General features: G+C 34.4%; 1 long non-coding RNA gene across 2 annotated transcripts; it reads left to right on the top strand.

Annotated features, from left to right (window-relative positions):
- Window positions 1-215: 215 nt before the first annotated feature.
- Window positions 216-2,098, top strand: LOC128807096 (uncharacterized). Of its 2 annotated transcripts, none has more exons than XR_008437049.1 (3): window positions 216-302; window positions 774-901; window positions 2,026-2,098. It is a non-coding gene; the product is annotated as an uncharacterized LOC128807096 (long non-coding RNA). The 2 variants fall into 2 exon arrangements; XR_008437048.1 differs by having other exon boundaries at window positions 270-355.
- Window positions 2,099-26,706: the final 24,608 nt, after the last annotated feature.

Raw genomic sequence — 26,706 nt, 5'->3', positions numbered from 1 at the left:
TAGCTAAGGGCACAGTCTCTGTTATGAAAGATTCATGAAAGATTCGTTCTGTCATGAAAGTTTCAAGTTGATGTACCAGGTATTATTCAAATACTTTGAACTGAGTCCTCTAAGATGTTCAATGTAAGGATTTTACCTGCTTTGATAAAGGTGACCCATTGTTTCTCCTACATCACAAAAGGAGAGGGAACATGTCACCATCACTTTGGAACACATGAAATTCCAGATGAATGTCAGTCAATGGCTTGACTCATAAGAAAAATGTAACTGTGAATTTGTAGTAAGCATGCTACATGAATTCAGTAAGTTTTCTTCAGAAAACTAATCCTAACTCCACCTTGTCTGTGTGCAATAGGTCAGCAGTAGTCCTCTTTATTTCGTTCATCAGCATGTTAACCATTGCAGTATTTACAATACAAAGGGATTGCTTTTCAAATCATGTCACTTTGCATTACATTCTAGAGTCATACTTTAATTATATTCAGATTCAGATTTCATGAGAAGATAATGCAAATGAATGGAAATTGTAGATTTTTTTTTTTTAAGGTCACCAGATTGTTGATTTGAGCAGAAAGCACTTCACCTTTCTATAACTTCTATATATTTCATTATTGTTGGGTAAATATAATTTAAAGTATTAGATTGTTAATAATTTATTTAATCTATTTAGATTGCATGGAAGTAAACTTTCAGTAATTCAAAATAGAAGATATTATATCTGTCACTTTCCATTTCTGTATTAATTAAGGCTTTTCATTGTATTTTTAATGCAGGATAATTGATGGAAATTGAGGAACTGACAAAGCAACAGAGGGAAGTCTGATAACATTAGTAAATTTCAGTAGTCTTGAATCTTACTCTTCCATAAACTTAAGTGATCTCTTGAAAAAGACTTTTGTGTGTGAGTAAATTTGGAGATTAATTCCTTATTCTGACAGAAGTACAAGTTTAGTACTATATTGGACATACTAAATATTATATTTTAATAATGACATAAACTATAAATTATGAAGAACATGTCACAAAGTGTTGCCTAAATAACAAGGGCTTGGAAAGACATTTCTCAGATGGAAGTTCTCTGGGACTTCATGTTTCTTACTATCTGCTAAGGCTGGATATCTGGAGTAGCTAATCTAAGGTCATGTTTCTTTGGGTTATTTATCTTGCTTTTATCTAATGTAGGGTGAACTAAGTTCATTAGTAAAATGAACTAATTTGTAAACCCTCCTAGTTGTGTAGAGTTAAAACTGAGAATTCCCAATATATGCTGGCATTTTCAGTCAGTATAACTATTTGAGTTATCAAGAAGACTTTAAATTATTCTGTGCTACCAAAAACATCTTTCCACAGTATAAACTTCATTCTACACAGAATAAAATGGTTTTCATATACAAATAATTTCTATCGAGGTTCACATACAAATAATTTCTATCAACCTAAGCCTGGAAGAAAGGAAAAAATATGCTTTTATTTGTATTTTTCTGTGGCATAAATCATAATAATAGTAGAAAGCTCTTTCACATAAAACTGGATATGGTTTGTTCAGTAAGGCAAAAGGAAGTTAAGCCCCTCTTAAATGCTGTTAATTAGAAACAGGGACATTACAAGAAAGGACAATTTAAGAATTCAAATGAGTGAGAAATCCCAAACAACCCTACACAGTTTTTGTTTATCCAACAATATTTTAAATAGGAATCTGACACCATCAGTGTTACATTTCACCAGTTATCTGATAAACCAAAACAAGAGACACATTCACACATTAGGTAGCCCTGTCAGTCACTGCTAACTAGTACACAAATAGCTCCACAGGATATCCAGACTATTCAGATATATGGTTTAATCTGGTGGGAAGGAAGCTTTTTTTTAATTAATCCTCTAAATAAGTATTTTTAAAGAAACAATTCAGTCCATTAAGCTAGGCCTCAAATTTAAGTCTGAGTAGATCACTGAAATTTTTTCGAACCAAATTTTAGTAATATACAGACATCCGCACAACTTTTGTTTTGGTTTAACTTTTATTAGTGGCTTTCTAGGGAAAAAAAATCTGCAGAAAAAAGTCCAGAAGTAGAAAGCAAGCCTTCTACCTATGGTTCTTGGGAGAAAAGGAAAAAAAAAATAAAAAGAAGAAAAAGGTGAGCTGGTTAGTGGTGTGAATGGATATCAAATACTGTTACCAAATGGAATTGTAGTGGAAAGGTATTACATGTAAGATGACAGTACGTCCACAGGGTCAGGAAAATAATTAAATTTATTGAATTATTTTCTAAGTGAACCTTGAACTTTCATGGTTCCCTTTTTGCTCTGTACTGTATTTGCTTTGGTTTATTGGATGTTCTTACATCTATTGTCCCTCATCCATTAAACTTTTTTTTTGGTTTTTGCTGTTTAATCTTAATAGCTGTATAAATTATTTAGGGTTTAGCCCTCAGTGTTTCTGGCTTGTAACAAAGGTCTTTTAAAAAGATTTCTGGGTGTGGATTGTGTTTTTCAAGGAAAGCTTGGAACTCTTAGTAAGCAACTATTGCTTAATCTAAATTTAAAACCAAAATTAGCCCTAATAATAACTAAATGATATCCAGAAATCAATGTGTTTCAGACTCTATAGTTAAGTAATATTAGGGAAGAAAATGAGTAGGTTAATTTCAAAATTACACCCTTAATTCAGATTTGTCAAATTTAGTCACCAAATTAAAAATAAGACACTTTCCACTGAGATTAACATTTTGGTTTTTCACTTTTTTTTTGTTTGTTTGGTTGGTTGGTTAGTTTTTTGTTTTGTTTTGTTTTGTTTTTTTTTAATATATATTGACACAACCTTCTGTTCACAAAAATTTCCCATTGATGTAATTCAGGTCATAGAAAGAAGAACACAGGCTGGCTTATGATGGATATTTTCAGCTTTTTTACAGATATATATATAATATATAAATATATATATATGCCATCATCTAACCTTTCAGAGAGTAGGTCCACATGACACAAAACACCAGTAGGTGCTTGAGGTTGTTCCATTTACCATTTTTAGCATCTATGTCTCTGTACTTTAGCAGTGGGGGGTTTTGACTATAGTTGAATGAAGGAAAGCAATGATCTGAAATAAAAATCTTAATAAATAGAGCAGAAGGACATGAACATTTCTGTGAGATTTGTTTATTTAATCCATAACATTTTATTTAAAACAGAAATTGTATAAATTTTTTATAAAAACTTTAAACCAGCTTTTCTATGATCTCTGAAGATAAAAATTTTGCATAAATAAAGAAATTTGGCTAGAGCAACTTTCTTTATCCTGTAATATCTGAGTGTAATAAAGCTAATGAGTGGTTTTGAGATACAAGTGGTCATTTATTAAGTACTTATGCTTTATTAAATTTTAATTTCATTGAAACTAAAAAAATGTTAAAACATTATCCTGTTTTTCCATATCTTCCCAGTAAAATTTGAAAAATAATATTGTAATTTTAGCAATTTGTACGTCCTGAATATTAAAATATACAATACTCACTTTATTCCTTTACACTAACAGAAATACAAATTTTAGTACTTTATAATTATCAAAAGGTTACTCCATTTTCTTTGTAATACAGGATATTGCGTATACTGAGGATAATAAAATCTTCTTTAAATTGTGTTTCCACAGGTTTATTTCCCCAGGTGAAACTAAATTATTTTTCTTTTTCTTTTGTTTTTGTGAAATGAAGCAGTATTGTGACTCTCTCTTAAGAAATGGTTAGACAAATTGAAGTAATTAAAATATCTCTTCTCTGAACAACCTTTACTTCCACATTAGATCAAAAAACAATCAATAATTAGAATTCTATATCTAAATTAGATTACAGTACTTCAAATCCTGTCATCCATTGCTTCCTTCTACATAATGCTGTTATGTAGTAATAATTATACTAAAAGTCTAATAATTATACTAAAAGTCTGCTTGTAAATTCCACAGGGCATTAGCCTTAGCATATGGTTTTGAGTTTGTGTAGACTATTCCCTCATTTCAAATTGAAGTGCTATATGGTATACATTTAGAGCAAATATTACCGCCTCAAGTACAAAACACATCTATCATTTATAGCCAGAAATTGCATAAAGACCCTGTCCATAATACATTTTTTATTATTCTGTAAGAGTGAGTAGTAATTTCACAGTCTAATAAAACAGCAGTGATATTCCTCACATATGTATGACCCAACAATGCTGAACATGTTCTTTCCCTGGCATCAGCTGAAATTAATTTGAATCTCTCATTAACAAGAACACTACCACAAACCAAATCCATAATGTTAAAAATTCGTTTTCTGGCAAAAAAAATTAGATTTCTTCCCAAGTCATGATTAATATTCCTGGGGTGGTTTTTTTGGGGGTTTTTTTTTGGTTTTTTTGTTTGTTTTTTTTTTTTTTTTTCCTGAATGAATTTAATAACTAACCAATGCTCTGGAACTTATTGATTACGTACGTTCTTCATAACCAAACTATAAAAACTTAACAAATATTGGTTTTAATCAAAGCCACATTTTATCTACTTTTCTATTCTTCAAATTTCAGTAACACATACATTGGAAAGGAACGTGGATGTTTATTGAAACAAGAAGTTTTGTTACTTTAGTGTTTTCACTTTGAGTCATCTTGATTGTTTTTGCATTACAAGCAAAAATAGGTCATAGGACTATGTTGGTTGCCCGAGTGAATGCGAGAACAAAAAGAGGCAAATCACTGATTCTGCATTGTGATCTGACTATGGATGATCACTGGGGTCACAGTCAGTGCTGGCCCATGAATCTGTACAGCACAGTATCAATACTGTTTTCAGTCTGATCAGTTAAATGTCATACAAGCTGATATGTGAGAAAGTGTGAAGGTCAGCAGTGTTTCAGAAGTCAATGAACTAGACAATAGCTAGGGAGAAAAAAAATGCTAGTTAAAATTTTACTAGGAAAGGCCTGGAGACTTGTAGCGCAAGCAGAGACAATAAATCCTTCAATCGATTTGGGTCACAGTTGTGCTCTACATTCTGTACAGAAACCACATGCAAACAGTTTTGTATCTTTACAACTGTTACCTCACACCTTAACTTACCAATCCAGTTCTTTTAAAATGAGATAGTCAACTGTTGGATAAATGCATCCTAATTTTGCTTGAGGGGGTAAGGAAGGAAAGATCAGAAGTGTATTGTGAAGTCTTGCATCAGAGTTGAAGGGAAAGAGTGCTGACATTTTAACAATAATATCTTTTGTCCAGAGTCCTTAGAAGCTGGAGAGCAGTCAGCAGGAAAAAATGGACCTAATTGCTTTATCACCCTCTGAAGACTGAGATGACCTCACTGAAGTCAATTCATTGGAATGGTAGAAAACCATGGAGAAGAAGCCTTTAAAAAGTGTTTTTTCTTCAAATTTTCCAATGTAACACTATATTTTAGGCAGAGATGTTAATAACAAAAACATGAAAAGAGCTGCTGACATATAATCTGCTGTCTTCTCAAAAGCTATGTTAAGCCATTTCTCTAGGAACTTGACTCATCTGACTGAGATGTATTTCATTATGCAAATCAGTGAAGACAGGCAGGGGCAGCTAGGCCAAATTCATTCTATCATAAAGTAGAGGTGTAGTCTCAAATAGGTCAGGCAAACCTGGCCTTACAAGTTCTGGGTTTAATCTGCTAATTATGTGCTGCTTAATATTATTAACTCAGTTATAGAAGTCTGCTAAGTGTTCATAGCCACCAATACACTCTATTTTAGGAAGCCACAATATTTTTTGGTGATTCATATGCATATGAAGGAAATCCCTCTTGTTTCTTTTTCTTCTTTTGTCTGAAGTCTGTGCCCAAGAAAGGAGCAAGAGAGACACCAAGGATGATACCTTCTCTCAAAGCTGATAATTGAATGGAGAATCCATTCCTGTTTTTCTGATTAAGTTTTCTAGGTAAATCATGTTTCCATATCTATTGTCATCAGTCTAAGCCTCTATCGCTTTGCTGTAGTTTTGCTAGTAATTCTCTTTAAATGCTCATAGGAGAACATTTCTATTACTCTTGCAAAGTAGCTTTAGGCTGAAGTAGGTAGTCTCCTGCCATGCTTCTCCATAAATTTCAAAGGAGTTTTTAATGCATCAGCAATGCAGCAGTGAATATTTTGTCTGCTGTTAATTGCCCACATTTTTATAACTACCACATGACTTATTTGACAGATCATCTGCCTCATTGAGGGCTTAAAAGAAATGTGTTGTTTAATAAGTTTGTTGCATTCCTTTCTGATGTGTAAAATTTGCTTATTATAAAAGAGAAAGAAAAATAGGAACTGAGAATTGAGAAGTCTCATTTTTAAAGTCACATGTTGTTTAATTCTGGAACCTACACGTGCCAGTATGAGTATATGTACTTACTAGTACACAAATATTTTAAAATCCTAAAGTAATGGGGTTTAAGACAATGGGTTTGAAATACTGTACGAACTTTAATTCAAAGTGCTTGGTATTTATAAGGTAGATTTACCTTAGCCCTACAAAAAATTCTTAATTAAATTAACTTAATCAACAGAACTCAAGCTGTGAAGTTTTTTTGGACAGATGTGCTACTTAATTACATTCTGATTTACTATATTAACTTGATGTCACATACTGTAACAAAGGTCTTAAGCTATTTTTTAATTAAATGGAAAAATATGCAGACATGAAATTGGTTGTGTAGATCAGATCTGTTTAATTTAACTTCATGGCTTTGTCACATCATTTTCCTTCTTTGAAGCATGCTGAGTATGTGTAGTTTTCCTTCTATAACAGGGGTGATTCGTAATAATAGAGTGAGGGAGATGGCTTTTGGACTGTTTCTTCCCTCAGCTCTGTCTGTCTTCACATCATCACATTTCCAGGAAGAAGAATTGGCTGAAAAATGACTCTGAGTAAGCCCCTCTTAGTGCTTTTTCAGTGTAAAACTTAAAAGTGACATTATGGTATCAGGCAGCTGCCTTTTTTTTTTTTGCCTTTTTTTTTTCCTCCCCGCCAGATGCAAGGGCAATGATATGAAACTGAAAGAAACCACAGCTCAATCGTCTGCCTTCCACTTAATTTTTCATACAAATTTAAGGTCAGGTTGTGGCCTGGTAACCAGTGAGGTGTATGTAACATTAGAACAGTAATACTCTGAAACTGATTATGAGGAGAAACCAGGAAGAATAGACAGAAGCCTGCTCTTGGTTAAACTAAAACTAGATCAACTCTATTACTGTATGAAGTAATGGACCTCTTCAGATTTATACTATTGATAAGAAAATGCAGAATCCATCAGTGCATAACAGTGACACAGTCATGTTACACTTTCAAGTAAATTATCTTTTTTGTTCATGTATATGTGTTTCGTATACTTTACATATTATATATAAGTAATGTGTATAAAGGACATATGTTCATATATCAGAGCATCCCAATGTGACATTGGCTGCTGCATATTTCTGACTAGATAACAAACCCATTGCTTATAGTAGAAAACTTGTTATTTACACAAACAAAAGTATCAGTAGAGCAACACTTTAAAAGCTTCTATTGGTTTTTACTTTTATTTGGTAATTAGAACACCGCCTTGTGCTTGTTTTTTGTGAAAACATTTACATCTCTCCTATTTGAGAAAATACGTGTCAGGGCAAAATATTCTTGTGAGCATTTTTTTCAGATTTTTCTGTATTGTTAGGAAAATGTAGCAGAATTTACTAAATCTACCTTCTATCTAGTTTTATTGCAGTGCAATAGATTAATTCTGAGCTAAAGTTGTAGGGAGGTTTACAGGCTGGTGGGAAACCCTCAGCGGTAATATTAAGATCATGGTGCACATTCCAGTGTGAAATTAAATGCAGTGAATTTTTTTTTTCTTTAAATGTTTGTCTTTTATCCTTGTGTCAGGCAGGTCAAAATTTCTGCAAATGTGAGAACCATACTTCCACTTTCCAAAAGTCCAGCTGGTAAAATCACCCTTCCAAATAGTAGTCAATTCCTTCTTATTCTAATGCACAGAAAGAAAAAGGGTCCTATTATTCTGCATAGTTTTGATTAATTTTCAAGACTTATCTCTGAAAAATACTTGTGCTTCAGTGTTAGTATGAACTGCATAATAATGATTTATATCTGATTCTTGTGCAATCAGTGGTGAGGGGATATGATTTTAAAATTGCTAAATGGGTAAAAAGTGAAAAGCAGATCATATTACAGAAGACATTTTGGATTTCTGCTAAATCATTTCAGAAAAATCTTCTGATTAAGGCAGAGAGCATCTAAATAGAATAGTCTTCAATGCAATATTTACTGATTTTTCCACCATATCTTGAATAAAATTTGTTTTACTTTGCTGCCTGTTTAGAATACCATTGAAGGCAAATGAAACCCTAAAAGGTCAAAGCAGACCTCAAAGAAGGGACCTTGATAATATGCAAGATAAATTTATAACTGAGTAATAGAGTCTCATATTTATTCAAGCCAGTTGCAGGAAGGTTCATTTGACAGACAAAATCTACAATGAAGTTAAAGACAGTGAAAAACATAACCAGCTGGAAAAGTACCATGATTTTCTGGCGACTTCTCTAAATGAGTGTTCCGAAAGCAGAAAACTGTCAGTGTTAGATAACATTCATTCCTCTCTCAATGGTCAAAGCAATAGTGGTTTTATTGCAACCATATTCTCAGCTTGACTTAGCAAAACCTCAACGTTGCTGAAATAATTTTGAATTTTACCATTAATTTCTGTGAGGTTTTCAGTTCCTCTTTTAGGCTTTTAGTACAGTGAGAATGTTGTTGACATTCATGAAAGGTGAAGATATCGGTAAAAAAAATAACCCTTACATTGCAGAAATTCAATAGAATAATGCATCACAGATGAACAGAATAGCTTAAAAAGAGTGAATTTCCTGCTTAGATATTAAAGGGAGATCTATAATTTCCAGCACTTTAAGCAATACTGCATATAAACTTTATAAAGGTATAGCACATTCAGCTTGTGAAAGTAGTGTATTTTACGTGAAAATAAAAAGTGCTGACATGTTTTTGCTCACTAATATTTTCAGATGAATTCTTGCTGTTGCACACTTTTTTTTCAGTTCTGCTTGATAACTTTCTTGTTCATCACTGAATGTCCAGGAACGCAACCAAAAAATTGTATCTGTTACTTGTAATTTTCTCAGTCAAACTCTGAACTTTTTCCTTAACATTTTCAACAATTCTAGCATGTGGTATTTGAGATTATCCTGAACCCAGTATGTTTTCCTGATGGCTAGATTTGCCTGTCACTAGTGTTTGCTTACGAGCAGTATCATATGAATGAGGTGAATTTTCATTGGAAGAAGCATATTGAAAACGTGTGTGTATTCTGCTTTGTTAAATCTGTGTAAAGTTCCCCCCTCCCAAAGCAATAGTTTTTACTTTCTTTTAATCTTGCAAAGAAATGTAAAAGTGGAATAGCTGACCCCATGTTCAAAGTCGTTGTCAGAGACAATGAAGTCATAGGCTTCTGTTTTTAATAATGTCTTGCAAAACACAAAGCATCATTAATCATATTCAGAGGATAAAAGACACACAGATTTCCTAGTCTAAAACTTTTCTGAAGCATTGAAGATTTCAGTGTTGTAGATTCACATAGATAACATCCCCCTGCACAGAAAAGGAAATCAGCAAAGGAAATGTGAAACAAAACCAGTTTTATTCCAGTATATAAAAACTGAGACTGTCTTTTATGCAAAACAAAATAGACTAGAATGGCTATTCAGTAATAGCAGCTCAACAACAGATGACATCTGTAAACAGATTCTCTTATTCCCCCTTTTGGGATGGATTCAGTTAAAGTACACCTAGGAACATAAATAGGAGTGTCTATACAAGAAATAAGACAGATAACAATCATGCTGTTGCAATATTAACTTTCTTACTTCATTCCCAAACACATCCACGGCCAGTCCTGTGTTTTATTGAGTTTAGATGAATGGCAGAAGCAAAACGGGATTACAAATTTCTCTGAATATTACTGTCCTATCCAATGGTCCAGACTATCATAGCAAGCCAAATTCTGCAAAATCCAATTACCTTAAAATTTGAATCACTTTTGTCTGGAAATACACTCTTAATTCATCTGCATATTAAGACCTCGGGAAAATAATTTTGCTCTAAAAGAAGGGAAATGTAATAGTATAGTTGAAATTTGGCCCTCTCCAACATAGCGTGTGCCAAGCTGGAAAGAAAAAATAGCCATGATGATGTGTTTAGAGATGTTCATTCAGCAAAGTGTTTGAGAATAGGCTTTACTCTGGCTTAAGTTTAAACATGTGCTTAAAATGCTATGATGAGTTAGGACTATGTTGTCAATGTGCATGCAAGCTGACAATAAGAAAGGAAATGTATAATGCATGCACAATAATGCTATGCTTGCATTTGTCTGATAGGCAAGAAAGAGAAGACTCTAACTTGCCTACAGTTATAGATCAAGTTGTCCCAGACAAAGGGAGGAACAACTAGTCTCAGTGTAGTCTGCAGGGGGAAATTCAGCCTCTCTGAAGTCCATGTGAGACGTAAAACTGATTTCAGAACGACCACAATTTCCTTTCAGAGTGACACCACTTTGCACTAGGATAGATTTATTCCATGAAAGATTTCTCTCCACTTGAGACAGCCAGAGAATGTAGTGTAATGCTTTGCAGAGTAATTGGGTAGAATAGAGAGGATGGTCACTGGAAGTCATCAACAAACGGGTGAAATAATCAGTATAAGTTTTTTTGTAGGAAAAAGCCTCAGAGAAATTTCCACAAATTAAATTGTCCTGCCCCATCAGCCAGAAACTGAGACCTCAACACTCTCAGCTCAGCACCCAGCAGATCCCATAGACACCAGTGCTCCCCATATCCTCTCACTGTTAGAGCTGTCTATCTAATCCACCTTTTGGGATTGTCTTTATGCACTGAAGTAGTCAATGACTTTTATGATCTATTACTAGGTCAATTTGTATAATAACATCTTCTCAAGGTACTGTACATCATTTGACGTAATAGATAAATTGCCAGATTTGTAAGATATGCAAGGTTATATTTGGAAGAAACAACCAATAATATGTCATCAAAAAGATAGTTATATCACTCCTAACAAGAGAGATGAAATGCAAAAACAACCCAGATCATCATTCTATCTTGTCTATGTAACTTTTTTTTTTTAACTAAAATATATTCAGTTTTTGGCTCAAACTCTCCCTTCTCACTGAATAAATGAAGATAAAAACTCATTTTGCAGGGTTACAGCATCAAATTTATAATGAAGAGATCTTCAGATGTGATCCAGATTCAACAGAAGACTTTGGATGTTCAATAAATAAGAAATCTGTTTGTGAAGGTGATTTTCTGGGGAGCTCGGAATGTTCATGGATGTATCGAGGAACTGACTAACTGGGGGGACTAAAACAGGGATGGAAATATTTTAAACCATAAGCCTGTCACTTTGTCTCAAGCTTTTCTTTTCTGGAATTTCAAAAAGTTCTTAGGACATACAACAAATTATTTCTAAGTCAAAATATCAGTTTTCATTTGAAAATTTGGAACTTTTGGAAAGAGATGGGAGGTTGGAGTAGTTTTGCTTGCATTTGATTTTTGTTAATTTTATAAGAAAAAAACTCTAGAAAAATCTCTTTCCATTTTATCCAAAGTAACATTTTGCTCTTACATTTTTTTGACTAATTCACCATGCAGGAGGCCATTTCTTTGTATCTTATATTTTTTTCCCATGACCGCCTTTGTGATTTTATTTACCTTGGTATCAAAGTGCTCAACATCATTTTAATGTCAAATACCAACTCATATGAAATCATGTAAGTTGCCATATCAAGACTGAAAATCATCAATCACTATTTAGTTGTCATCACAATTACATCCCTGTAGGCTGAGTAACACACCCCAGTGTGTATGTAAATATAATGTTTTGCATTTGTGTGGATATTTGTGCACAAGGTGTTGCATAAACAAGGCCAAAGACCGATGCACTTTCTAGTTGAAAAAGTGAATGTGAACCAATTTTCTATATTGGTATCCAACTGTGCTGTAAGAAAAAATGTTGATTATTCATCGATTGTCCTTCATCAGTGTTTTATTCCTTCTGGATTCTATTGGATATCTTTGAGTATTTTAGATGACAAAGTTGACAAAAATGTTGAATTGACTATAATCAAAGCAAAAATGAAGAGGTCATGGCAGGATTTTTTTCTTGGTTATCTTTAAATTGCAGATTTTTTTCATAAAGCTATATTACAGCAGGTCCAAATAATAAGGATAATATAATGATGTATTTGTGAACTCTTTTTCATCCAAATTAGTTTAAACAATATCACCTGTAAAAGAAGAAAAACAAAACAAATAAACAACCCCAAACCCACCCCTACCCAAAAAAAAAAAAAAAAACTTAAAAAAAAACAAACACTCCATGCCTCACCTGGAAGGATGTGATAATGCCTCTCTAGCCAAAGCATTGGAAATGCAGAGATGACTTTGTGAATGTGGAGCAATAGGGTTGTCATTCACAAAACTGTCATATTTTAAGGAGGGATTGTGGAAGGGAATGAGATCATAGAACCTCATTACTTCCCTAAGTTGAAGTACTATTTTCATTGCATTGTCCACTTCCTAAACACTGAGGGTAAATGAGATTCAGTTCATGAACAGTATATTCCAATATGTCATAATTTCATCTAGAATTGACACAGGCAATAGTCTGTTCATTAGGGACAATACTTGACTTTCCTAAGAGAGAAAAATTGAGGAGAGTGAATATCTCTTGACGTTTCAGAGTTTATCTTCTTTTGAGGTTACCTGCACTTTCCTTTTTCACATAATAAAAAAGCATGTTTCTAACAATTTTTTGTGGTTTTACTGGATATAAATGTGGCAGAGTTGTTTCCTTAATGGCACAAAGGTTAGCCTTAGTCCATCAGCTTTTTTTACTGGATTCTTGATTACTGCTTGCTGATTTGTCTCACCCTGAACCACATAAATCAGTAAATCTTTCTGAGAACTGAACCATTTAGTAATGCAATGTTGTACATCTGTCTCTACAAAAACTCTAAATTTATTTTTTAAAGAGGTAATTCAGCATAGCTAATAAATATGATTTCATGCCTTTTACTTTTCAGCTGTTTCTAGGTTCTAGAGTGTAATGAATTAGTAACTCTTGAAACCCATTGTAAGGGAATAAGCTACTAAATGCAAGTAATATTTCTGACTAATAGACTTCTACCTTACAGAAGTATTAAGATGTATTTTTATCATGGGGACCAACAAATTTTTGAGGCTCTGAATTGTGCTGTACATCATCCTGACACAACTTCTATCTGGTATAAATATAAATGCCCATAGTTACTACAGTGAACCATGTTTCCACAGCTGATATTTATCTCTACAGCTGTGTTTTGAATATCAGTTCTCTCTATACTCTCATACCATTAATTACATACCAAATTTCCTAAAGAAACAAGATAATAGATGAGAAATAAATAGCAAGTGAAAGACCACAACTGAAAGAGTTGTCCAGACTTTTATAATCAGTAGAGAGAAACAATCGCATCCAAACTGTGAAACATTTCATCACAGGGGCAGTACTTGAAACAAGCTGATAAATCCTGCTGTGAAATCCTTTTTGATTCTTCAGATGGTAAGAGACAAGAATGACTAGTCCAAATCCACCCCAGGGCCTGAAATGTGGCCAGCTGCAGTTAGATAATGTGGACTTCTCAGTCTGTGTTGAGAATCCACCACCCTCAACTCAGTGTTGAAAAAGTGTAACTCTTCACTGGAAGCAGGGAGAGGAAGAACAAGAATCATTTTTCTTTGCCTCAGTCCTCTGGCCTTAACATTCAGTTTTTTACTCGGGCTTATTCTACAAAATATGTTTGGTGGGTTTTTTTTACTACTAAATATCCTTTAAACATGAGAAGAGTAATTTCAAACATTATTCTTAATTTCTTTCTGACACCATTTGGAACTACTTTTGAAGTATGACAATATTTCTAAGGAATCTTGTAATTTCTCCTTATATTATTGTAGGTGTCAGTGTTTTGGTCTTGACTGGGTTAATGGACTTAGCCATGCCTCCCAATATTCAGAAGCATTAACCTGAATTTGCTGTCTTTGTTTTCCCAGAGGTGAGACATCAATTAGATGCATTCTAGTCAGAATAAGAAGGTGATTTAAGGCATTAGCACTTCCTTTCCAAAGTGGGAGCACCTGCTGAGTGCTCAGTGGTAAACGTGAAATGGAGAAAAACCTCAAAATATTTGCTGGGTAGATACATTGGGTATCTACCTATCCTGGCCTGTCCATTAGGCTTAACTGCAATTAGAGTGTGAGTAGCTATCACTGTCCTTAATTCTCTAAGAAAACATGAATTCTAATTAGCTTCAGGCAAAATTAGAAGTCTCCCCAGAGGGATTCTAGGTCCACGTGGAAGTTCCCAGTGGGATACAGCCTGAACATCCTCCAGCCTCGTAGCAGGAGATGTTAAAGCCTCATAGCAGGCTGGAGACAGAGCTTTATTAGAAACATCTCTTTTAACCCACTGCTGTGTCTTCAGTACCACAAATAACAGCACATGGAGTCCATTTTTTTATAAATTCTGGGTATGGCTTGTAAAAAATCTAAGGGATATTTTATGCTAATAGCAACATTATGGGCTCTCTCTTCTCAAGCTTTACTGAGGCCTAATGTGGCAAAATTCCCATGGTCTTCAATAGGTGATTTGCCTTTGTAAACTGGGCAAATTAGTTACTCAAATGACTAATTAAAATTTTCAGATTATCCATAAAAACATTCTCACAGCATTATTCTAAACTGTTTTAAGGGGTGGTTATGAACTACTGATAGGGGTTTTTTTGTTAAGATGTTCACCATTTATTTCTTGGTTTGAACTGCACAAAAGCACTACTTGAGGTTTTGTGATATGATTGTTATGCTAATTTGATAACAGCATCTCTGTTCATTGTTGAGTCCTACCCTGCTTTCTTGTGCAAAATGCTTAACAAACAATTTTGAGTTTGAGTTTGTTTTACTGAAGAATGCTGAAATCTGTCGTTGCCTGGGATTTTAGCTGCAGTGATTAGGGATTTAATGGTTCTCTAAATTTAATGATTCAGCTAATGTAGTATTTTATGCTAATTTTGGAATTAAACTGTTTTCCCTTCTTTGACGAGGTCCAGAGCTCTTCCCTTAATTTTTAATCTTGAAGTATCAGAGCACAGACCTCAGTGCTGGGGGATCCATGGTAGGCTCCGTGTGTGTATTCAAATTCTTGAGACCACAGAGAGGGCACAAGGCACTTGCATTCCCCATCCCAAGTCACTTCTACCTTGCAAGGACAAGAAGAAAGCATGTAAAAAAAGCCACCATGTGAGCAGGACACTGGAAGCAAGCTAAAGAATGATGGAGAGGTGGGAAAGGCAGTGAATTGGCAGGGAATATAAAGATTACACTTTGTGCTATGATTATTTGATATTTATTCTGTCATCTTCAAAAGAAGTTTTGCACAAAGTCTTCACTCTTCTTAATTGTCAGTTGTTGCAAGTTTAGCAAATAATTTAAATGTCCGTCTACTCTTCTAAACTATCCTATTAAACTATTTCTGCTCCTCAGTTTCCTCCATAACCTGCTGGTTTATGTATTCCTCCTAGTTTCACAGACATGGGAGGATGTGATGGTGAAGTCACCTGATGTATTTCCTCATTCCTCCTATTCTACTTATGTTCTTTGTTTTGGCTTTCTTCAAAACTCAGGATGATTCTGTTAATTCAATACATCTCTTTACCTAAGCCTAAGTGGGTGATTACCCACATAATGATCAAGATCTTCTACTTTTAATGTAGGACCTGAGATTAAGTCCTTCCTCATCTCCAGAGTTTCTGAAGCACTGAAACTTTGGTCTGATGATAGAAGTTGGGAGGTATTTATGAATCCTGTGCCACTTTTATATCATTATTCAGATATGAAGAAAGGGAACAAGTAAATACAAGGGAAGGTGAGGTGAGGTAAGGCAAGGCAAAGGATGGGAGACTTTTTTCCAACATAATAAATACCTGATAAGAAACTGAACTTAGTATTAAAGAGCAAATACAGAGAGAGAAAGTTAAGAATCAATGATCTGTAGTTTTCCAGAACCTGTGTTGGTTTGCAGCTTTTTATCCTAGTGCATGTAACATTTTTAGAAATATTTACTCCATGAAGACTGACAGTACTGTAAAAGTAATAATTAATAATAATAATAGTAATAGTAATAATAATACAAAACTATAAAAGGGAAAAGTTTTAGAAACCTACAAAGGGGGATGAATTAGATAACCTATCAAGCCTCTGCCAGATCTAGTTTATTTTGTCTGATTTCTTCACCAGGTTAACAGAAAAATGAGTTTAAAAAACAAAAATTCAAGAAACAGGTCAATACCTTTTTAGGTCAAATGCTCTGTGAATTGTCAATCTAGACATTAAGATCATTATTTGCTGCTGCACATTTAAAATCTGACCAGCAACAGTTGTCAATATTTTGTAGGGAAAGATTAATGTTGTACCAGCCAAGGGGAAGGGGAAAATTAATTGTTTTCTTACTGCTCCTTCTCTTCTTTTTGTTTTGGACAGAGACTTTGATGTAACACAGTGTTTGGAATGCTTAAGGTAGTCTAGGCAAAGATGGATGAATGAGGCAAGCAAAGGTGCATGATAAATGCAATTTATTTCCTGACCACATATGTGGTACATACTTCTTTAAGATCAGTCTGGCAGTGCCCCAGGTATTTACTATTCATCAGTATGTTGCACTGTTGGATGACTGTACTTTTGTTTTCATTCTCCTGTTAGTAAAATTAGAGACTGGTCAAATCTGTAAGCATTATTCCAGGTTTTTGTATAATTTAGCAATTGTGCTATGGCAATGAAAAGCCTTTGCAGAATTCTTATAAATATTCACTCAAGTAATGCTTTTAATGTGGTGAACAATATCACTTGTTTCAAAACAAACAAAGAAAAACTCAGGTCTGTTCTGCTTTTGGGTAGAAAGAACTGATGCAATTGTCTTGATTGCAACCCAGAAAAAAAAGTGCATCATTAACTCTGGGCCCTCTCTTTCAAGCCATTCTCATTCCTTGTTTAGGATGCATAACTGCATAACCTGCCTTTATGCAGGGTGCCCTTACTGTTAGGAATTCAGCTGGCTACAGAAGTTCTGCATTGGTTCTTCGAGGACCTGCAGAACTCAAGGTAAAATGTACAATAAGCTATAAAGTGACCAGCATCCTTTAAATGTTATGGGAAAACAACAGGATTATGTGCACGAACAACACCAGAAATTAGTTTTTCATGGATGGAAAATACTTCCCCAGAGGCAAGAGAAACTGAATAATATAGAACAAAATACAGTCATTCTGGAATAAGAACTCATAACCAAATCGTTTCCTTACATGTATTTTTTGTTCAAACCTAATTTATGTTTTGAAGGACTGCCAAAATAGTCCAACTTGTCTCTCCATAAAGTTCTGTGTGATTCTTTTTGGAGTGGGTGTGGAAAGGGGAGTCAAATGAGGCATGGTATCAGGTAACATATATAGTTTACAGTGTTTTGAAATTGTAGTGCCTTTATCTGACTAATGGAATTTTGCCAAGTATTGACATTAAAGGCAGGAGGAATTTAAATAAGATTGTCTCCTAGCCTGCCAGAGGATGGTTCTTTATGAGCTCACCCCAAACCTTCAGCCCCAGTATTTTCCTTGAAAAATATTTTGGCTTCTCTCCATCTAAAACTTTTGCTGATCCACTGTACTTGGCACATTAATTTTTTCTGATTATTTTGGCAGCCATTAGACTTTGCCTAAGCCTATCATAAGGAAAAAACAAAGAAAGAAAACATGGGTATGCTTGACATGGGATAATTTGTTCCTTTACTTTTGTATTACTGATAGTAAGTACCACTCCATTTACCATATATAAGGTGTAAGATAAATATATAGAAAAGAGATTATACCTTTTCAATTTATAAAATCTGACCATCTACTTGCCATTGGATGGTAAGAGCAATTGTTCCAAGCTGTAGTATTCACATCACTAATAGTCTACACAAACTTAATAAAGTTTCCCTGGCACTGAAAGGAGAACTTGAGCCTGAAAGAGCACTCAGGAAAAGTGTGTGTGTTTGGCTCTTAGTTTTCAGGTTTGTCACACAGGAGGAGAACTCTTGTGGCAGACACAGGAACCACCATCCAGCAAGAACCTTACAACTAGAAAAAATGGATTTTAACCAAGCCAAGTACAAAAGGAAATAAGGCCCAAGTAAGGAAAACAGTTTAAAGATTTTCATAATATTTTAATAATATATCTTGTTTTAACAATAGAATGCTATGCAATAAAAATAAACAATAATTAGGTGAAAATCTGGGATGAGGGGACTGGGGAAGAAAGAGCAAATTTGGTGAAAGCTATTTAAAGTTTCCATTGAACTAACTAGAAGGCCCTATAGCTAGATTTAACAATTTTGGTTTCCTAGTCATTGCCAGTAGGTTTGGAATACAGTGCTGTAGTCAACAAATTCTAAAGGGAGCTTTATGCCAGAGCTGGTCTGGTAATCTCTCCACAGCAGCCATTCCAAATGCATGTAGTATAAGGCATCTCTTGTGCATCCTGCTGATGTACATAAAACACATAAAACAAGATAAGACCAAGCTAGTAAAAGCAGTTTAAACAAAGCAATCTGTTACTTGTGGCCTGATTTCAAACTGCCTTATTCAAATAAAGAAATTGCAGTTTAAACATCATCAGTGGGGGAAACAATCAGATATATCCTGAAACACGGTGAAAAATAAAATACATTACAGCATGCACAATTATTTTGAAGCCTATCATTTTCAGCTAGTAGAAGATAGAGTTTTATTTATGTGTGTGTCTAAAATTGGTGTTGATGATAGCAGTTTTATGTTATTCACTGAGAAAATAATTACCTTGGCCAAATTCTATTAAAACAAATTCCTCCATCTTTAAAGCAATACTCTTGCCAACAGAAGTTCTAAGTAGGAATTCCACAGTTTAGCCAACTAAGAGCTTTTCTTAGAGAAACCACGGCTTATAATGCATTTCTCAGCAATGTCACTTGTAAATTTAGATGGAAGCCAGAAAGTATGAATGAGATCTTAGAATAGCCAGTAGTCCTCAAGGTTAGAGAAGTTTTCCTGAAGAGCCAGGTTTATGCATTTTTTGGAACTTAATATTCTAGAGAAAAACACACACTGAGTGATGACTTTGATGTGAAACCTTTCCCTCTTCCCTAGCATATTACTTCACCCTGGCTTAGTGAGTTGTTCGGTCTTTAAAGTACTCCCATTGAAACTATTTCACCCTTATTAAATATTCATTAACTGGTTTTTGGAGAGCTCCATGCCACACAGCAGACATATTCATTGCTCTGAACTACATAGTGTTAAGCCATGAACATTAATGAATGTGCTACAACTCAGATGGGTGTTTACTGGCTTTCTCTCCCCTTCCTTACTTTGGAAATTCTCTCTTTTGACATGTCTTCAGGTAGAACAAGAGAAAAAAACCCTACAGTTAAAACCACAGAATATTTCTGTGATTTTTTTTCCAGCCAGCTGCAGCAAATGCCATCCAAGTTAATTCCCTATTCTAGAGAAGAGTGGCAAAAAATTAGAAAGTGTATTATTCCATCCTTTTGATGATTTTTCAGCAGCTTCTGTAATTCAGGTTTTTTTCAGATAAAGACAATAAGATCATGTCTGGTTTAGACATAATAGCCAGTTTCCTAACTTCCATTTTTCACTATTGTAGGAAGCTGCAGGAAGATGTTGCTTTCTGAGTTTTGGTTCTAGTCTAACCAGATTTGATGGGAGTGTTCTTATTTCATATAAACTGTCTTCTAGAGCAGGCCCACCAGGGTTTATGGGTGGCAGAAAATCTGTGTCATAATTCCTGGTGTATCACTGTGACCATGATCACCTCTGTGTTGAAAATGGTGGGGAAGTTCTGCAAACAGACAGCAGCAGAAACACAGACAACCAAATTCAGCCAGGGTGTAACAAAACTGAGATAGGCTTCAAGTGTATGAAATTTGGACTTATGGAACTAAACTGTGAAATTGTTGCCTTTGCTATTTTATGGCTGTAGCTGCTGCATTACTTACTCACTTTAGAAAATATTGCCCTGAATCTCCAAACAGGGTCTCCAGATATTACTAGTATATAAATAAACCCCAATTATTTTGGCGTATATTAATTCTTAAATAGGGTAGCCAAAATACAGTCATTTTTATTAGTGCTCTGCCAGTATTGTGGGGTTTTTTTTAGTGGTTTAGGGTGGTTTTCTCTCTCTCTTGTGGCTGATGAGTTTCTTAAAGGCAATAAGAAGAAAAGTTATGTGACTGTGATAAGAACTTCTATACTCTGACTGTGGACTAGGCAGTGTGTCTCACTATAACAAAAAGCAAAGAACTAACCCTTTAAAAAATGAGATTATAAGTGATGTCTTGCTCTAGAAAAATAAACACTAAAAAAAGCTTTTGGAGATATTTTCCATGAAGTTATTGTGGATAATTATCAGCATCCTTAAGAAAGCCAAAATATAAAATCTTGGAAAGGTGCATATATTTCATGTTACCAAATGTACTTTGATGTCTCAGTAGGAAATACAATTAACATAACTCAACTTATGAATCATCTTTCAAGTTGTTTATACTTATTTCTTCCTACTCTTTTTTTCTCCTTTAATTATTTATTCAATATTCCCACAGAGAAGTAGATGAGGGGGAAAGAATTATTTATATAATGGAAACCACATACTGCATAATGAAACATTTCATAAATAGCATACACACTCTTGTCCTTCATAAGTGTTCACAAAGAATGGTTTTATCCTCCATGAGGCAGGTTTATCCAAAGTAAACAATGTCCTTCTCGAGGAGTGTTATGTTGACATGTTTGTGAAAAATGCACGCAGTATGCAAGAGAGACATTGCCCTGGATTACAACTAAAAGCCAATAAGAATGGATATTTTTACAAGAGATGGGGAAAATGGTTGCATTGAGGATATAATTCACAGTAAGCTTATTAAATAGAAATCTTTATCTTTAAGAAAAAAATGCAACATGTTGCTATTAATCTTTATTTAAAAGGGGGTACTATAATAGCATTATGATAAGTGAACTGTTTGACTTCATTGTAGAACCAGTTGGGGATTTTTCAAAGACACGTTTTTTCATATCCCTGCTTCTCATTGAGAACTAAATCACATAATTCTACATAGTGCTTCACTCTGTCATGTGGGTGAATCTATAAAATCTCTTCATCTCAATTCTCTGATATACCCTTTTATTCCATAATGGCTCACTTGCCGAGCAGTCATGTGTTTGGAAGCAAATTCTTATTTAGAAGGTATTTTTTCCTCAGGATAATTATTACTCTGTAATTATTAAATGTAAAATCTTTGAGAAAAGTAGTAATTTTATCTGAAAAGCCATAAGTTAAGAATTGATTAGATCTTCTCACATTTGAAAAATGCATCTTTGGAACAAAAATGCTTCACAGAATTGTGTTAATTTTGTAGAAAATACATATCAAGATAACGCAAAATATAAAAATGGTTTTGTCAAAATATGCTCCTTTCTTCCAGGACCATTTTTTTCTGTTTGAGTGATCTCCATGTTGAAACTTTCTATCTTGTGATGGAACGTGCAAGACAAATTCAAATTAAGTGTTTTGACTGAACAAAAACATAACTTACCCAATCCTTGCCATTCCATTTGTGGACTATATAGAATCACTGAGAGTTTGTTTTTTTTTTTTTTTTTTTGTAACAGTCATCATTTGCCAAATGGCATTTTAACTGTCCTGCAAGCTTTCAGTTAGGTGTATATGCATATGCATATTTCCATATGCATTTCTGTTATAGTACAGATATATACTCATAACCATTTAATTGTAGTTTTTTGTTTGTTTTTCTTTTTCAAAAATGTAATTTTGCTTTCCATACTCTTTTCTGAAAGGATTACCTTTTCACCACTTCCAAGATTATCTTGTTTGGGATGGACAAAAAAATATCAGGGACCCTTACTAGTAAGCTAGGCAGAAACCAGGCATTCAAACACCTCTGAATGGAGGTGGCTTCACAACAGGACTTCACAAATCTGTTCTCTTTGTATCTTGTTTTCTGCAGTTACCCATAGGCAGTGAACATATGTTTACAGCTCCTGCTCCTGGTGCAGTCCTCAGCTAACAGCAGCACTCCATGCTGGGACAAATTCAGTTGTGAAGTCATTGCCCTCGCTCGCTCCCTTGAATTCCCCTGAAATGCCCTTTCTGAACCTTCTCTCCAGCAAACAGCTACAGAGTACTCCAAACTGTGAGTGATCTGCAAAATCAGGCATCCTGGGATGTGATTTGTATCATTTGATTCTATGTATCATTTGATTAAATTATTTGTATGCTACAATTGTTAATTTATTTCTAGGCTAAAGTTCTGGCCAGACAGTTAATTAAAATTAGCATTAAAAATTTTTATCAGTTTATTATGACTCCAAGTCTCTGCTCCTTAGAATTGGTGTTTAGTCTCTTATTTAAGAACTTTGCCCATCTTTCAGAAAATCTAGACATTTGGAGATGCCAAGCCACCTATTAGATATAATTTTGTTCAAACATAGATTGTCTTTGTACTATTTTTTTACCCTGAAACTATAAATATTCAGAAAGTTTATGGTGAGAGATCTCTTGAGACATGTAAGCAATGCACTTCATGAGATGAATTGGCATAGTTCAAATGAAGATAAACAAATGTCCTGAGGAGAAACTTTTGGAATGGGATCAGAATCCAACCACAGGTTGTTTGGCACAAACTCTTAATCACGATGGATTTATGATTTATCATGGTGTTAATTACTATAATTTACTGTCAGAGTACAAACCTGAGCAAAAAATAGTAAATGTATGTAATTATAAAATTTTAAAATATTATGAACCCCCAAAGTGATAGAATAAAAGGGTTTGGGTTTTTTAACCTAGTCTTTTCACTGAATACAGCATCAGACTCATTCCCTCATGCAGGTCACAATAGAAAAGTATTGCACTAAGACCTTCACAATGTTTTCTTTTTTGTTTCATGTACAAAAAAGCTAAGATTTCTCAAAGGAATTAAAAGCATGAGAAGCCCATCTGTTAGACAGAAATGCTTATGGTGCTGTCCACATGGGAATGAATTCTACTTGATACAAATAATCATGAAGTTGTTGTAATTAACAAGACCTTTAGTCAAATTAAAAAGTGAGAACATTCATTTACTAGATTATATTTTTACAAGCTGCAATTTAGAATAATTTCATATGACATAGCGTAAGACTTTGACTTCAATAATACTTTTGATTATTTTTATTGAAAACTAACATCGCTAGGTTTATTAAAAATAAAAAAAATACTCATTTCACTCAGTTAAAACGTAATTTGTTTAATTCTTTGGGGTTTAATACCTTCTTCAATCATACTTCAGAAAGATGTCATATAATGCTAATATCCAGTTTATGAACCTTCAAGAAATGATGACTGAGTGCACCATGCTGGATGTACTACTCCATGGACATCACTTTTCATGTTTTGATATTTCAAAATGTAAAGGTTTTTAGAAAAAACAACTCCTTCCCAAGTCAAGTGTGTTTCCTTAATAATTTTGTGTAGATACTTAGGAAAGAAACTCAAAAACTAGCTTCAGTTCTTTTATTTTCAAATTGAAAGTCTACCCAACCTTAAAAAAAAATCAAAGTACTGTTATGAAGTGTTGTCATAATGGTTTTCATTTACAGCCAAATGCCCTTTCAAGCTTTGTTTATTACTTTTAAAATCTCCCAAATTGATTGTTTGCTTGTGTGCATACATAGGAATTTCTGTATATAGTTTGGAGGTGTTTTCTGCAGGGGAAGGTTAAACGTTTCCAACATTTTCATGAACTACCATCAGATGTCTTCCAGATCACTACTGGTTCCCAGAGCACAGATTGAGGAATACTGTGTTAAAGGAGACATTTCCTTTTCCCATTGACTGTGGAGGGATTCTGAAGGGATTTGGCACCCCAGGCTAAGGTTAACCTTTGTGAACACCATCTGTAGTTTAATTTTAGTCACATATTTTGGGGGATGGTTTACGTGATCACAAATGATTAACATTCATGGGTAGGCAGTCCTTAAGCAAGCAGGACTCATTCTAAGAAAGAAATACAGCACAGGGGGCCAGTAAAAGCTGATTTACAATACTTGCACCATTATTAAGATGCTATTGAGGTCTTCGTGAGACCACAGGTAAAAGTGGCAAAGATGACTAAGGCTGGGAAATTACTACATTTTCTCTTTGGGTACAAGAAGCACTGTTTGGTTTTTGTTCTTGAACCTCTTATATTTTGCTTTTGGGGACTCCCTGGGCATCCCCAGATCTTTGGGAGGGGCTATACCAGGGACCTTGGCTGTGAACAGAACTACATATTAGCAACTGAATTGTCATGTTTCTGATAAAAAAAGTGGCATCATAATGACTACTTTACAGTAGCTGTGCTGGATATTTCTCACAGATAGAGATATTGTAAGGCTGTAATTATGGGTTTTAGGAGCTTACAATAATTTTTCAGAAAACTTCCATCTACTGTGCTAGTGCTAGCTTTCAAACCAGAAGGATGAGGAACTAAATTAAATACATCTGAATAAATAGAAGCCACTAGCACAAATCTTCCTGCTCTTTTCACAGGACACTCTAAGAGAGCTTCAAAAGCACAATGGCAGAGCTGGAATTGTATTCAGCTCAGTAAAAGTGTCACAGGCCACCAATTATTGTATTAAAATTCAATATCATTTGAAGAAGGATGTAAAAATTTTAAAGTAAGTCTGAGAGGAGGTAAAACTCACTATTCACAGGGGACTTTTCTCCATGAAATAGAAGGTTATACTCCTTTTACACATGGAGTGGGTTTATTGTGTAACCAAAAGAGAGAACCACTTAAAAACCCAGCATGATATGAGTAAGTGGTCAACAGTTGGCATGTATAACATATTTAACTTTTCTTTCAACATTTCCCCCATCCCCCACCCTGGATTTTTATGCTAAGTTCTGAAGTACTCAAACAGTTACTCTGCTGTTTCAAATTCTCACTTCATCTAGTCGGTAGCCAAAAAGCATGATGTGAACTACCAATATGAATATTTCAAAAAAAACAATGGGTTTGGACTGTGTTTCCAACTCTGTTAGAGCGCTAGAAGTAAAATGTGTTTTTGTAAGTATTTTTGACAGATTTTTCTTACAGAAAATAAAAGCTTGTATTTTCTTAGGCAGTGTAGTAGGCCACGTACAAAGACGTATATATAATCTACATCACAAAACATTTTAAAAATTAATACTTCCTGTGCATGAAAGCACAAATGATATTAATCCTTAACTGACTATATCCATAGCTGCATATGTGAGCCTGTAGCCAACATACAGAATAATATAACAAATGACATAATGTATGCTATACAAATCAGACTTTTTTTATATTAACGGGTTTGATATATTCAAAGTTGTTTAAAAAGAAAATGAAGAGAAGCAAACTTTCATTAGTTGCAGAAGAACTCACCCTGAAGATATATGAGGAGGATAGGTATGAAGTGTTGAAGTATAACTCTGCCACAGTTTATCAGGGTTCAAGTCCTGAGCTACAAAAACAGAAGGAAGAGACAAACCCAACTGGCCTTCAAGATCTTTAACCAACAACACTGCACTGCTGAAGCTTAGAAAGATTGAGTCATCCTCTATAACTCACTAAGGAAATACCATTTTTGCAGTGATTGTGGACATTAAAGCAGGTAAAAGAAGAAAAAAACAAATATGATCTTTTGAACTTTTTTGCAAAATACCTGATTGCTGCTGTGCTCCTGTTTCTTCTCATAATGACTTCTGTTTTTAGAGGCTGCCTCATCTCTAATCTGTCCAGCTAGCATGTCAGAGGCAAGACAGATGGAGCAGGTTATCAGTGGCCAACACGGTCAACGTAACATACTCTCTGTATATATCACCTGACACTATATTTTTTGATTTCTCTGAAATCTGTCATAGTTTCAAGACACATCATGTGGGAAAAGTCAATAAATAACTAGAAACCAAATTACCATTATTCAAAATTATCTAAAATTTCTAAAATACAAAACAAAACAACCCAAAGTAAATTGTAAAATATTAGCTAATGTATATGGTTGTAATATAAGCACAAATGGCCTATCTGAAGGGCTTCTGGGCAATTAAAAGAATGGAAAGCATTATTGTGAGATGATGACAAGAAGGAAAGTGCTATCATTCTGACTCAGCTTGTAGGGAATCTGAAGCCCTGAAACCAAAGGAAAAAGGCAAGCCAGCCTGTAATATTACTTCCATAATTGCTTTTATATGTACCAAAGCCACATGCTGTTCCATTGACATTATATCATACTCAAAGGTGTTTCATTAGAGTAAAAGAGCTTCCATCTATGAGACACTATTTTCCTAGCTTTAAGCACGTGTGGAACGTTTACATGCATGAGTAGGCTTACCGGTCTTCTTGGTACAATTCATGCAGGCCAGGATGGGGTTCTCAGCAGTGATGTTTTCTCCTGTGAGTACTTTTTAAGTATATTTTATGCATGCTATAACAATTCCCACTTCCACACCATTTTCTTCA

Source organism: Vidua macroura, chromosome 5 (genome assembly GCF_024509145.1).
Source record: "Vidua macroura isolate BioBank_ID:100142 chromosome 5, ASM2450914v1, whole genome shotgun sequence".
Classification (NCBI taxonomy): Eukaryota; Metazoa; Chordata; class Aves; order Passeriformes; family Viduidae; genus Vidua; species Vidua macroura.
The sequence above is the reverse complement of the archived record's forward strand: the minus strand, read 5'-3'. Positions and strand labels throughout refer to the sequence as shown.